This window comes from Armigeres subalbatus, unplaced genomic scaffold (assembly GCF_024139115.2).
Source record: "Armigeres subalbatus isolate Guangzhou_Male unplaced genomic scaffold, GZ_Asu_2 Contig741, whole genome shotgun sequence".
Lineage (NCBI taxonomy): Eukaryota > Metazoa > Arthropoda > Insecta > Diptera > Culicidae > Armigeres > Armigeres subalbatus.
In genome coordinates, this window is record NW_026943525.1 from 1 (window position 1) to 11,167 (window position 11,167).

Below are 11,167 nucleotides of genomic sequence, written 5' to 3' on the forward strand. Positions count from 1 at the left end.
TCCTGAAGGAGTTCGCGGAGAAATTCGAAGGATTTCCGCCAAATTCCCGTAGGAACTCCCAGAAGAAATTCGAAGAAATTCACGAAGGAATTCCCAGAGGCGTTCCTCCGGGAATACCTTCAAGAATTTCTCGAGAAAATCCTTCGGAAATTTTTCCAGGAATTTCATCGGGATTTCGAAGGGAATTCAATCGAATTCTTATAAGGGTTTGCTATAGGAATCTATTGAAATCCCAAAAGAATCTCGGTAAAATATTGATGAATATGGATTTCCGAAAGTCGGTTAAAATTTTTACCGAAATCTCGGCTGTTTGATTCTTGACGAAATTGTTGCTGAATTCGGAAAAATAATTTAAGAGTGTCCCATTGCACTCCCAGAAGAACTTCTATTTGAGTTCCACAAGAATTGTCATCGAAATCTTGGAAATATTTCCGTCAGAATCCTAATTATTTTTTCTAAGTAATCTTAAAAAGATTCCCATCGGAGTCCCAGAAGAACCCCCATCGGATTACCAAAAAGATTCAAATCGAAATCTTTAATTTTTCCGTCGATATCCCAAACATTTTCCTCGATATCCCAACAACAGGATTCCCATCCAAAAACCCAGACTGATTCCCCATCAGATCCTCAAGAGCGTTTGCTATCAAAATATTCCCGTCTATTTTATAATTCTTTATTAAAGTAATCTTTTAATTTGGAATTAAGTCCCATCACTGGCAATATTCCCGTCAGTACCCCAAAAGTTATCCTTTTGTGATCCCAAAAAATCTTTCGCAATCCCAAAATGATTCCCATTGAAATCTCAAGTATTTCCGATGAAATATTAAAAGTATTGCTTTCGAAATCCCAAAAGGATTCCCATCGACACTTCAGAAGATCGACACTTCAGAAGGATTTCCGTTGAAATAACGGAAGTATTTCCGTCGACATCCCAAAGTTTTCTTTTCGAAATTCAAAGAATTCCATTGAGACCTTAGAAACATTTCCATTGGAATCCTAAGAGGTTTCATTTCGAAATCTTGGAAGTATTCTTGTCAAAATCCCAGAGCTTAAATCTCGGAATTACTCCGTCGATATCCCAAAAGTTATCTCTTCGTAATCCTAAAAAGTCCCAAGAGGGTTTGTATCAGATTCTCAAGGGTTCCTATCAAAATTTCAGGTATTTCCGTCGAAATTGCAAAAGTATTGCCTTCGAAATCCCAAAAAGATTCCTATCGACACTCCAGAAGGGTTTCCGTTGAAATCTCGCAAGTATTTCCGTCGAAATCCCAAATGTTTCCTTAGAAATCCAAGAAAGACTTCCGTAGGAATTCCCTTAAAAAATCTCAAAAGATTCCTTTCAAAATCTCAGAAGTATTTCCGCAGGAATTGCAGAAACTTTGTTCTTTTAGTAATCCTAAAATTATTCCCATCAGGAACCCAGATGGATTCTTAGAATCCAGGGTTTTCTATCGAAATATCTAATCAAAAGTCCCAGGTATCGAAAATCCCAGGATTTCAATAGAAATTCAGAGGATTCCTATCGAAATCCAAAAGTGTTCGTTTGGAGCAGACAATTTAAATGTTACAGCCGTAATTTGCCCTAAGACCAACACCAAAATGTGACGAAAATAATAAATCATTCACAGAAAGTACCGCTCACTTGAACAGATTCGGATTGGCTTGAAATTCCTTCCTCAGTCGACCGCTGATCTTCCCGCTTTGAGGCAAGCGTTTGCTTCTCTGGTGCATTGTCGCTGTTCCTCAAGATGATTCTGCCCCTGAAGCCACAATGATATTATTTATCAGCGCCAACGACATTTTTTGTAGCACCGGCTTTCAAAAGTCAAATCGATAATCTTCCTGTAGGCCCTGCTCTGGTTAAAAACATATCCGATCCGACGGAGATACAACCCGGAACGACATGCAAACATGGCGGTTGCACTTACTCGTTCGAGGGAACCAAAAACGACCAAAATGTGTGTTTCATCCGGGGTGCCAATCTTCCACGAGGGCCTTAAGTTTGGGTCCTGCTGCCAGAAGCGAACATCAGATTTTACGGCCTTCATGAATCAGGTGGGTTGCGAAAACGGTAATCACAAATGGACCAGTGACGGTGCCGTATGGATTGGCACCAATCGTTGTGCATTGTCGCTGTTCCTCAAGATGATTCTGCTCCTGAAGCCACAATATTATTTATCAGCGCCAACGGAATGCTTGCTCCTTTTTACTAGCCGGCTCCAGTCTCCGGAGCAGGGTCCTCCTACACAATATCAGCATAGAACGCATTGGTCTGGTCGATGGTGGTAACTGCAAATAAATTAAAAATAAAAACTATTTGATTATGACACTCTTGAAGCAATCAATGTATAGCAATCAACCTTTTTGATAGTATAGAACATAAAAATCGAAGACGAGGATCCGAAAAGGAACGCCATTTTTGCTGCAGCACTAAGTGCTAATGGTATCGTGGCGGGAGAGAACTGCATCAGGGCATTAGTCCCAGCGAGAATATTCTTAACTTCTCCACAGCAACCTTTGGAGGATGTTTTGCACTATGTATTTAATATTTACTCCGGATGCACATCTCCTGATGAGCACAAACACGCGAATAAAGGAAGCCCGCTGTCTCGAACTGCTTAGAATCCCCCTACTAGGGAACGCACAATCTCGCGCATAATAAATGACCGTTCGAACACGCGATTACGGTTTTTTTTCCGCTAATTGAGCTCTGAATATTGTTTTTGATTTCCACTGCCTCGCGGAGCCGTTGTCATTGTCGAACAAGAACTGGAAGAAGAAAAACGGTATCAGCATAAAAGCATGAACATGGTTATGTTTTTTTAAAGAGCATATCTAACCTACCTAACCAGCATCTAACATCTCACAAATTGTTTTCTGGGTCTATAGATATAATTATCAAGATATTGGGGTCAGTGCAAATTAGTACTCATTTTATGGTTCCAGTGTACACGCTTAGTTCAGTTTACCTATTTATGAGTACTTGATTCACCCATATTTGGGTATTGCACATTTCACTCATATTATAAGTAAAATATACTGAGAAAATCGGTAAATTTCACCCATATTGTTGATAAAGTGACTTTACCAATTTATGAGTGAATGAATTTACTCATATTTGGGTGAAAAAAAATGACTTTGTTGTTTTTGTTTTCAAGTTGTTGTCGAACATAATCCGAGAATCCGAGATAGTATCTGAAAACTGTTCTGTTCCGGCGGATTGTGGCCCAATAAATGTAAGTAAATATTTAATGCCGAAAATATAATATAACATCTTCTGTTTTACATTATTATTCAATCCAGCTTTTTACGCTAGCCATAAATGAACTGTAGTTGTTTAAATTTGACTTTTGATGTGTACAGATTTTATGGTACTGGTCAAGTAGCCATGGAATCTGTCCAAAACATGCCATATGTCAATATTTTTCATTCCAATCTTTTAAAATATTGGGTGCATGACTTTAGGGATATAAAATCCCGCAGGTGATTGAGCTAGGGACAACTTGAAAGCAGAGACGATCGCCGTGGTCGGGAAACGGAAGTTGCGGGTAACCTCAGGGTTAATAATTTTGGATTTTTATTTCAGGATGCTTTCAACTAGCAAACAGTCCTGAAGAAATCGAAAAAGATCCTAGAGGTGATCTGAAAAATACTGCAGAGGTGATTATTGTGGGTGTGAAATGTGTTCCCAAACGTCAACTGATTTTTGTTAAATCCTCCTGGAACTCTTAAGGAGGCTGCCAACGAGTCATTCCAGCACCCACAATTAATCTTTCAGATACATTCATTTGGTTGCCTTCATATACGTTCTATCATTAATAAAACAGTATGAAACACCTCTTCACCCGATTTGGCTCTTGAATACCTTTCCGCTTGAAATAATGAATTTCCCTTTGTGCTCCCAACCTTTCCAAGCAACGCGGGAGCTGCCAAGTAAAATACTATGCCTATAAAATACTGGTTGTTGTTGGTTTATCATGAAGCAGACGTAGTTTTCAATCTCGAATAGTAAACCATTGCAATAAAAATAGAGATGAGGCAGCGGGTTGTGTGAGTGAGAAGTAATTCCTTGAAATTGGCTTTTTATTAATCCTCAAAATCCACGACGCGTTGGTGTAGTGTCAATGGCGTGTAAAGCAACGGGGTTGTCGGCAGCACGCCAGTGATCTTGTCCCCTATATCTGTCCAGACAGGATATGTTAAGCCAACGCCGTGGGATACACCGCAGCACCAGCACCACACACCAACAGAACACCGAGTATCATGCGCCCCCTCGATTTAAACCGTTTAAAGGCAAGGTGTCCAGCAAAAAACGCACAACTTCGCTATTACTCGTGATTTTCTCTCCTAAAATAGAAGAATATATTAGCCAATATTTTTAAGAACGTATCGTATTTCTCTTGAAAAAAATCTTTTTTGACATATTGTTTCAGAAATCTAAGCCTGCTTAGACCAGCGCTATAAATTCTGTACACAACAGATGTCAAAATCGATTACCATAGTTGATCCGTAGCTATAATAAAAAGCTGGATAAATTCTAGGTATCAAATAATCTCTCTACAGTGTCATATACGACGGTGAAGCATCCACAACGGACTCCAACCTAGCAGATCCGCAACCAACGAAAATGCGGAACCGAATCAGCAGTCATCTGCAGATTTTGTACAAAGGGTGCATCAATTTCAATCACTGTAGCATCAGGAGGTAAAAGTCAACAACCTTAATTCATTCATTGGGAGCTTTCAAATGCCCGAAGCACTTTGGTTGAAATACAGCGTGTCCTGTTGCCTTTTCACCACGTTCAACATAAACATCAACCTGCAGTAGAGAAGCTTACACCTGTTGTGAAAGCCACACACCACACACCTGGTAAGTTTGATTTATTATCCATGCCTCCAATGTCCATAAAGAGACTCCTTTTTCCATCTTGCAGATAGGTCGTCCGCCGGAACGAAATGACATCCAACTTACGGGTACTCCCAACAGATTTAGTCCACCTGATTTGCAAGGCAGCGGTCAACACCCATCAATATTTGTCAAAACGTAAGTTGAAATGATTCGGCACTCTAACCCTTACCATGACACTTCATCTCCGACTGCTTGTAGGGACGGAAACGGCTTGTGATCTTTGCCGGTCGCTCTATCCTATCTACTTCGGTACCATCCAAAGAGTCTGACGATGGGTAAAACTGCAGACTCTGCATACAACGATGACAACGGAGGTTAAAATGGTGCAGTTACAAATTATTGAAGCAATTGACCTGGTGGTGGAACCGCTGAGTGGAAGCGGTCGAATGGAAGAACATATATGCCTAAGCGATCCTAAAGATTGATTATGTAAAGAGGATGACATTGTCCTTACGCCTCAGAGTAGATAGTTCAATATGGGATTTGCTGAACTTATCTGTGGCTGCGCGAAGCTTGAACTTCGGAGGAAGGCTGCTATGCACTGAACGGAACATCTTTGGAGGCAGAGAATGACGTAGTGGCAGTGGTCACTGGATGTGTCTTGGTACTGCTGACCAGATATGGATACACCGGAAAGTAACGATTATCGTGCGCAAGGTAATAGCTACCGAAAAAGAGTGCGAAATATTCGCGAAGTTGCCCGAGGCCGAACGAGATCTAAGAGCAAGATTACCGGTGGTGAATTTAAGCCATTTGGCAGCGCAGTATCATTACTTGATACTTTACCGGTCGCTACTAAATACACTGCTATAACAGCAGCGCGACTGACAGGTGACCAAATTTGGTAGCGCGATAAGAGCGCTGCTATTTGATGAACTGTCAACTGTCAAACGTCACCGGTACGGAATACAGCAACCAAATTGAGAGCCGAAAATAGTGACCGATACGGAAACGAGTGACGAAACTAAAATGAAAGCGCTGCGCGGGTGATTAAAATGCTCGCGACCGATAATGATGCTCTAAACGATATAGATTCATGATTCGCACGGAGGAAACAATTACAATTTCGATAATTACAATGATCATTAACATCTATATGATCACAAGCGTCGTCGAGACGAGAATGGACTTCCATAAACTTCAATTTCCGCCAATACAGCCACCGGAAAGCTGAAATACTGCTACTCTACCTATAAGGCATGGATCTTGCTTTCCCCTGTCCAACAGTATAACCAGTAGCTCCGATATGGTGTTCCAGTCAGTAAGTTTTAAAATCAAGGATTATGTATTGCATCTTTTTGAAATAAAATTTTAATAAAAAAAATACTTTTTTAAACAATTATTTCGAAAATTTCAATATTTTGAATGTCTCAAGCAAGAACAAAACAATGAAAAATTACCCAAATTTCTGTGAAATTTACTAATAAACCGCTGTCATTCAAGTACCTATTTATGGATGAAGCTCGGGGTGAAATCGGTTTACTCATATATAGGTAAATGTCACTTTACCCATAAATACGTATGTGCACTTTTTGGCGATTATAAGTACTTTTCACCTATATTTGGGTGAACTGAAGTAAGCGTGTACTAACCCTTCTGGTACCCGGCGGTACCCAGTGAAACAAAGCAACCCCACCATTGAATTGAAATTAGTTCTAATTTTATACTGTTGCCATAGATGTAACAATGAATTCTAGATTGCTTTGAGAATAGGTCGTATGTACAAAAGATAGACTCTCTTTGTTCACGCTCTCTTTCGCTAATAGATCGGCAAGTTTAGCATTTTCTGCAACATTTTCACTTTAGCACGCTAGACAAAGCTATTGTCTTTAGATATCTGCCAAAAAATCCAACGTAAAATTGTGCATAGCTTTGTAATAATCGAAAGAGAATGGAACCGAAGAGAGGCTCTCTTTTGCACATACGACCTATTCTCAAAACACTCTAGAATTGTTTATTTATTTTTCAACGGTGAAATGCGTATCGTTACCCAATTGAGATTGCTGACAGCTCACATTGGCTGGCCCAGCTGATTCCAAACTCGATGAAAATAATAACAAATAGCCGTCAGAACAGTTAACCCAGATGGTGCAATTGCTCACGAACCTGCATTTCCAGTCACAGGGCTTCAAATTTGATGAATTTCACCAGGTGGGATGACTGAGTTGAAGTTTGTTTGTTGTTGTTTCATCGAGTTCTGAAGAACAATGATAATAAAATGGTTACCTGTTTTTCCGTAATTTTCACAGCAAACGCAGCCTCTATAGAGGTTGCTAAGCTATGAAATTCAAACCATTTATCATCAGTTTATTTCCAACAAAACTGCAGAGATGCCAGATTTGAAGACATGTCTTCAATTTGAAGACATTTGAATCTCTGTGAAGACATTTATTTCCTGAAGACATTTTGAAGACTTTTAAAAATATTTGAAGACTTATCTACTTTTTTGAAGATACTTGAAGACAATCAATAAGCCAGCGAGTGGAAAATAGAATTTTATTTTTTTCCTTATAAATTCTGCGACTTCTATATGTAAATTATACAAAAAAAAATACAAATGTTATTAAAGTCTGTGTCTCGGGCTTTGAATCTCAAACATAAAAATACCTTCACACTAGCTGGCTGATAACTGCAACGCATTTCAGACCTCATATGCACTTAACTTTGAGTTTTGCGCTGGTTAAAAAATCCCGATGGCAGAATTTGTTTAAGTTTTCCTTGTCAGCGGTGGCGTTTTTGACGTGTATGTAAAAAGGTATTTCGATCATTACATCGGAACGCAATGACCGATCAAATTAACGGCAAAAATTGATTGAATTCTTCTATTACTTGATTTAATCTATTAAACCGTTGAACTAGAACCTGAATTTTATCTAAATTCCTTCTGAATTCATTTGATCTTTTCTGTATTTCCATGTGATTTTCCTCTAAACATCCGTCGGGAAACTCTTTAAATTTTCCGTGAATTTTTAAAAGAATTTTCTGTGAAAATTTCGAAGAATTTTTCGTGTAAAATAAGGATGAAAATTATGAGGAATTTCTTGTCTAAATTCAAGAGATTTGAAATTGAAAATTCAGTACAAAATTTATATCTAATAATTTTCATAAAAAGGTATAAAAGAAATCCTCCAAAATTTAAACTGAAAATTCTCCTTCTTCTGAACTCCCACAAAAAAACCATTTTAATTTCCACAAGAAAATTGTCTCAATTAATTTTAATAGAAATATAATTTTTTTTACGAATTTCGACAAGAAATTGAAATTGTTCTGGTGTTAAATGGATATTTCTAATTATTTCCATGGTAAATTTCTACGTGAAAATCTTCCTAAAAGAAATTCCACAAAAAAATTCGGTTGAATTTTAATTAAAGACTAACTAGAAAAATCACAGGAAACTTGTTACACACTCTCGTAAAATTTTTCCTTGAATTCTTTTGGTAATTCTTTTAGAAATATCTTTGGAAATTATTCTAGTATTTTCTCTGAGAATTCCTCTCAGAATTTCTACAAACATACGCTCTTGTATTCATTCCGAAATTCCTCCAGGAAATTGTCCGGAAGTTTCAGGGATTTTTTTCGAAAAATCCTCCAGGAATTTATTTGGAAGATCATCCAAAAGTTCCTCCAGAACTAAGTAGATAAGTCTTCGGTAGTTCCTTCACGAATTCCTCCAATAGTTCTTCCAGGAATTCTTCCAAAAGTTTCCCCCTGGATTTCTCCTCCAGGGATCCCTCCGGAAGTTCCTCCTCTGGAAGATCCTTCAAGAATGGTGCCGAATTACTCTCCATGAATGCCTCCGAAAGTATACTATGGAATTTATCTGGTATTTCCTGGTATTTCGGAATTTTCTGCAGCAATACCTCAAGAGGCTCCTCCAAGAATTCATCCATAACTACCTCCAAGAATTTCTCCAGTAGTTTCTTCAGGAATTCCACCGGAAATTGTTTCAATAATTCCTCAATAATATCCTTCAGAAATTCATCAGGAAAATCCTTCAGGTATTCCTCCAGAAAATCCCTCCGGAATTCATCCTGAAGATTCTACAGGAATTCCTTCTTAAGTTCTTCCAAGTATTCCTCCGGAAGTTCCTTCAGTAAATTCTTTGAATGTTCCAACAGGAATTCCTCGGGAGTCTTCCAGAAATAATACGAAGCTCCATCTAGAAGAAAGTTATAAGAAGCTCCATCGGGAATTTATCCGGAAGTTGATCTAGATCCGGAAGTTGATTTATCCGGACGTTCCTTCAGAAAATTCTCTGGATGTTTTTTTTTAAGTATTTCACAGTCAATTTTGAATACCATCAGGGTATTCTTTTAAAAGAAATTTGGAAGAGTTCCAAGTGGAAATTCAGCTTAAAAATCCGACTCAGTACAAAATCCAGATAAAAATCGTTAAAAAAGAATTTTAAAAAATATTCTCTTGAATTCTAACAATTTGAATGTTAAAAAAATAAACATTATTCGACATCAGTAATACAAGGAGATTATTGAATTTACAAAACTATTGGATTTTGAAATTTCTCGCTGATAATCATAATCTTAATGTTGAAGACATTTGAAGACATTTTTAATCGACTGTGAAGACATTTGAAAATATCATCTGGCATCCCTGGTGAGCTGTCAGCAATCTCAATATGAATTCCATTTTCATCTAATATTCTCCTTTTCTATTTTAGATTGGAGGTTCGATGATATAAATAATTCATCGACTAGCGTTTGTTACTACCTTCTAAGCCCAACTTACCTCTGAGGTAACGATGATGAAAGAAAAGTAACCCCACCAACAAGAAATTTTTGGTTTAGGGCTAGGATAGGATGCGCCAAGTAGTCATTAAAAATCGTACCGATTTTCTGTCACAATCGTACCGGTTGCTGATTGGTTGAAAATGACAATCGATTACTTCGATTGGTGGTGGCGCGTTTTTCGTAGGGCAGCATGTTGTTAGTTTGGCCGTGTTGCTGGTTTGTAAAGTTGATATTAATCAAAACACGTAAATGGTTGAGTTAAAGTTTTTTGGGACAAAATTAATTTATATTGAACTGCAAACGCCATATAAATTTATCTAAAGGGTTGTACAGGTTGAAAACTGTTTATTTTAAGCGTTATCATTCACCTTTCTGTCATTTTTGATCTTAAAGTAATATTTTCATTAGCAAAAACTACTCTCTGTTAGTCTTTCGCCTCTCGCACATAAATAATGGATGGAACGGAAAGAAAAACATCAAGTTTTGATTAATGATATTTGGAAGATTATGTACCAAATTAATTTGGATGCACTGGCGACCACCTCGTCAGAGCAACCGACTAAAAAACAACAAGGCAGTCTCAATTGAGTTGTCACATCCTATCCTAGGTTTAGGGGAATAAAGCATGAATTCCAAATTCTTTGGAAATTATTTCATTCTAGTTTTTACAACTTATCGTGAAATCTGCCAAAAATGATTCATAACGAAACAATCAATTTAGCTTCTGAAAGATCTGCCGAAAGAGTACTTTAAACTTCAATTTCAGTGCAGCCATAGAAATGACCTGGAGTCAAAATGCATCCGGAGATCCATCACGGAAGGAAACATTCGGTATTCTGCGTACGACCGGGTCCGGAATCAAATCCAAAAATACGCGATAATGTGAAAAGACGAATGCGCTTACGGCTTGCATAATGTGAGCATGAGAATCTGTTGCAAGGACTTGTGGGAACCGCGAGAAGTACTCGTGTTCTTATGGTTTTTGAGCTGTGTAAATTTCTCCCTTGGTTTTTTAGTGCGTCTCGGCATTGCCTAGCTGAAATAAAAGTTAAGCATTTAATAAAACCCAGATTAATCCACCTAGCGGTGATGGTGCCTTTCTCGTTCGTTCAAAAGGTTTGGAAAAATCTCAAATAACACCAATATGTGGATTGGTCTTATGTTTCATATTTGTTTATATGCATAAAAAAATTCTCACCGAACGCAATTTGTTGCAAACAAATCGGATGAGCATAAGAGCAAAAAATGGCATTTTATTTTGTAGTTTTAAAATTAGTATTTTCGCCATAACTTTTGACCCAATAGACTAACGCAAAATGAACTCCCCCAAGAAATTATGACGTTTGAGCGGGTCGCATAATGAACGCAAAATGAACTTTTGTTCGAGAAGACGACCCGCTCAAATGTCAAAATCCATCAGGTGAGTGAATTCGATGAACCCCTGCATAAGTCTATTGTACGATCCGGCCAAGTTTCTATAGGAAACAATGAGACAAGATTCTGCGTCGAATGCA

General features: G+C 38.0%; 2 long non-coding RNA genes across 2 annotated transcripts; one reads left to right on the plus strand and one right to left on the minus strand.

Annotated features, from left to right (window-relative positions):
* Nucleotides 1-2,220: 2,220 nt before the first annotated feature.
* On the minus strand, nt 2,221-2,882 carry LOC134204607 (uncharacterized). The gene is made up of 3 exons (XR_009977904.1): nt 2,845-2,882; nt 2,361-2,769; nt 2,221-2,289 (listed from the first exon to the last, which is right to left on the minus strand). It is a non-coding gene; the product is annotated as an uncharacterized LOC134204607 (long non-coding RNA).
* A 1,896-nt stretch (nt 2,883-4,778) lies between these two features.
* Nucleotides 4,779-6,192, plus strand: LOC134204606 (uncharacterized). Its single transcript, XR_009977903.1, has 3 exons — nt 4,779-4,869; nt 4,934-5,043; nt 5,107-6,192. It is a non-coding gene; the product is annotated as an uncharacterized LOC134204606 (long non-coding RNA).
* The last annotated feature ends 4,975 nt before the right edge of the window (nt 6,193-11,167 follow it).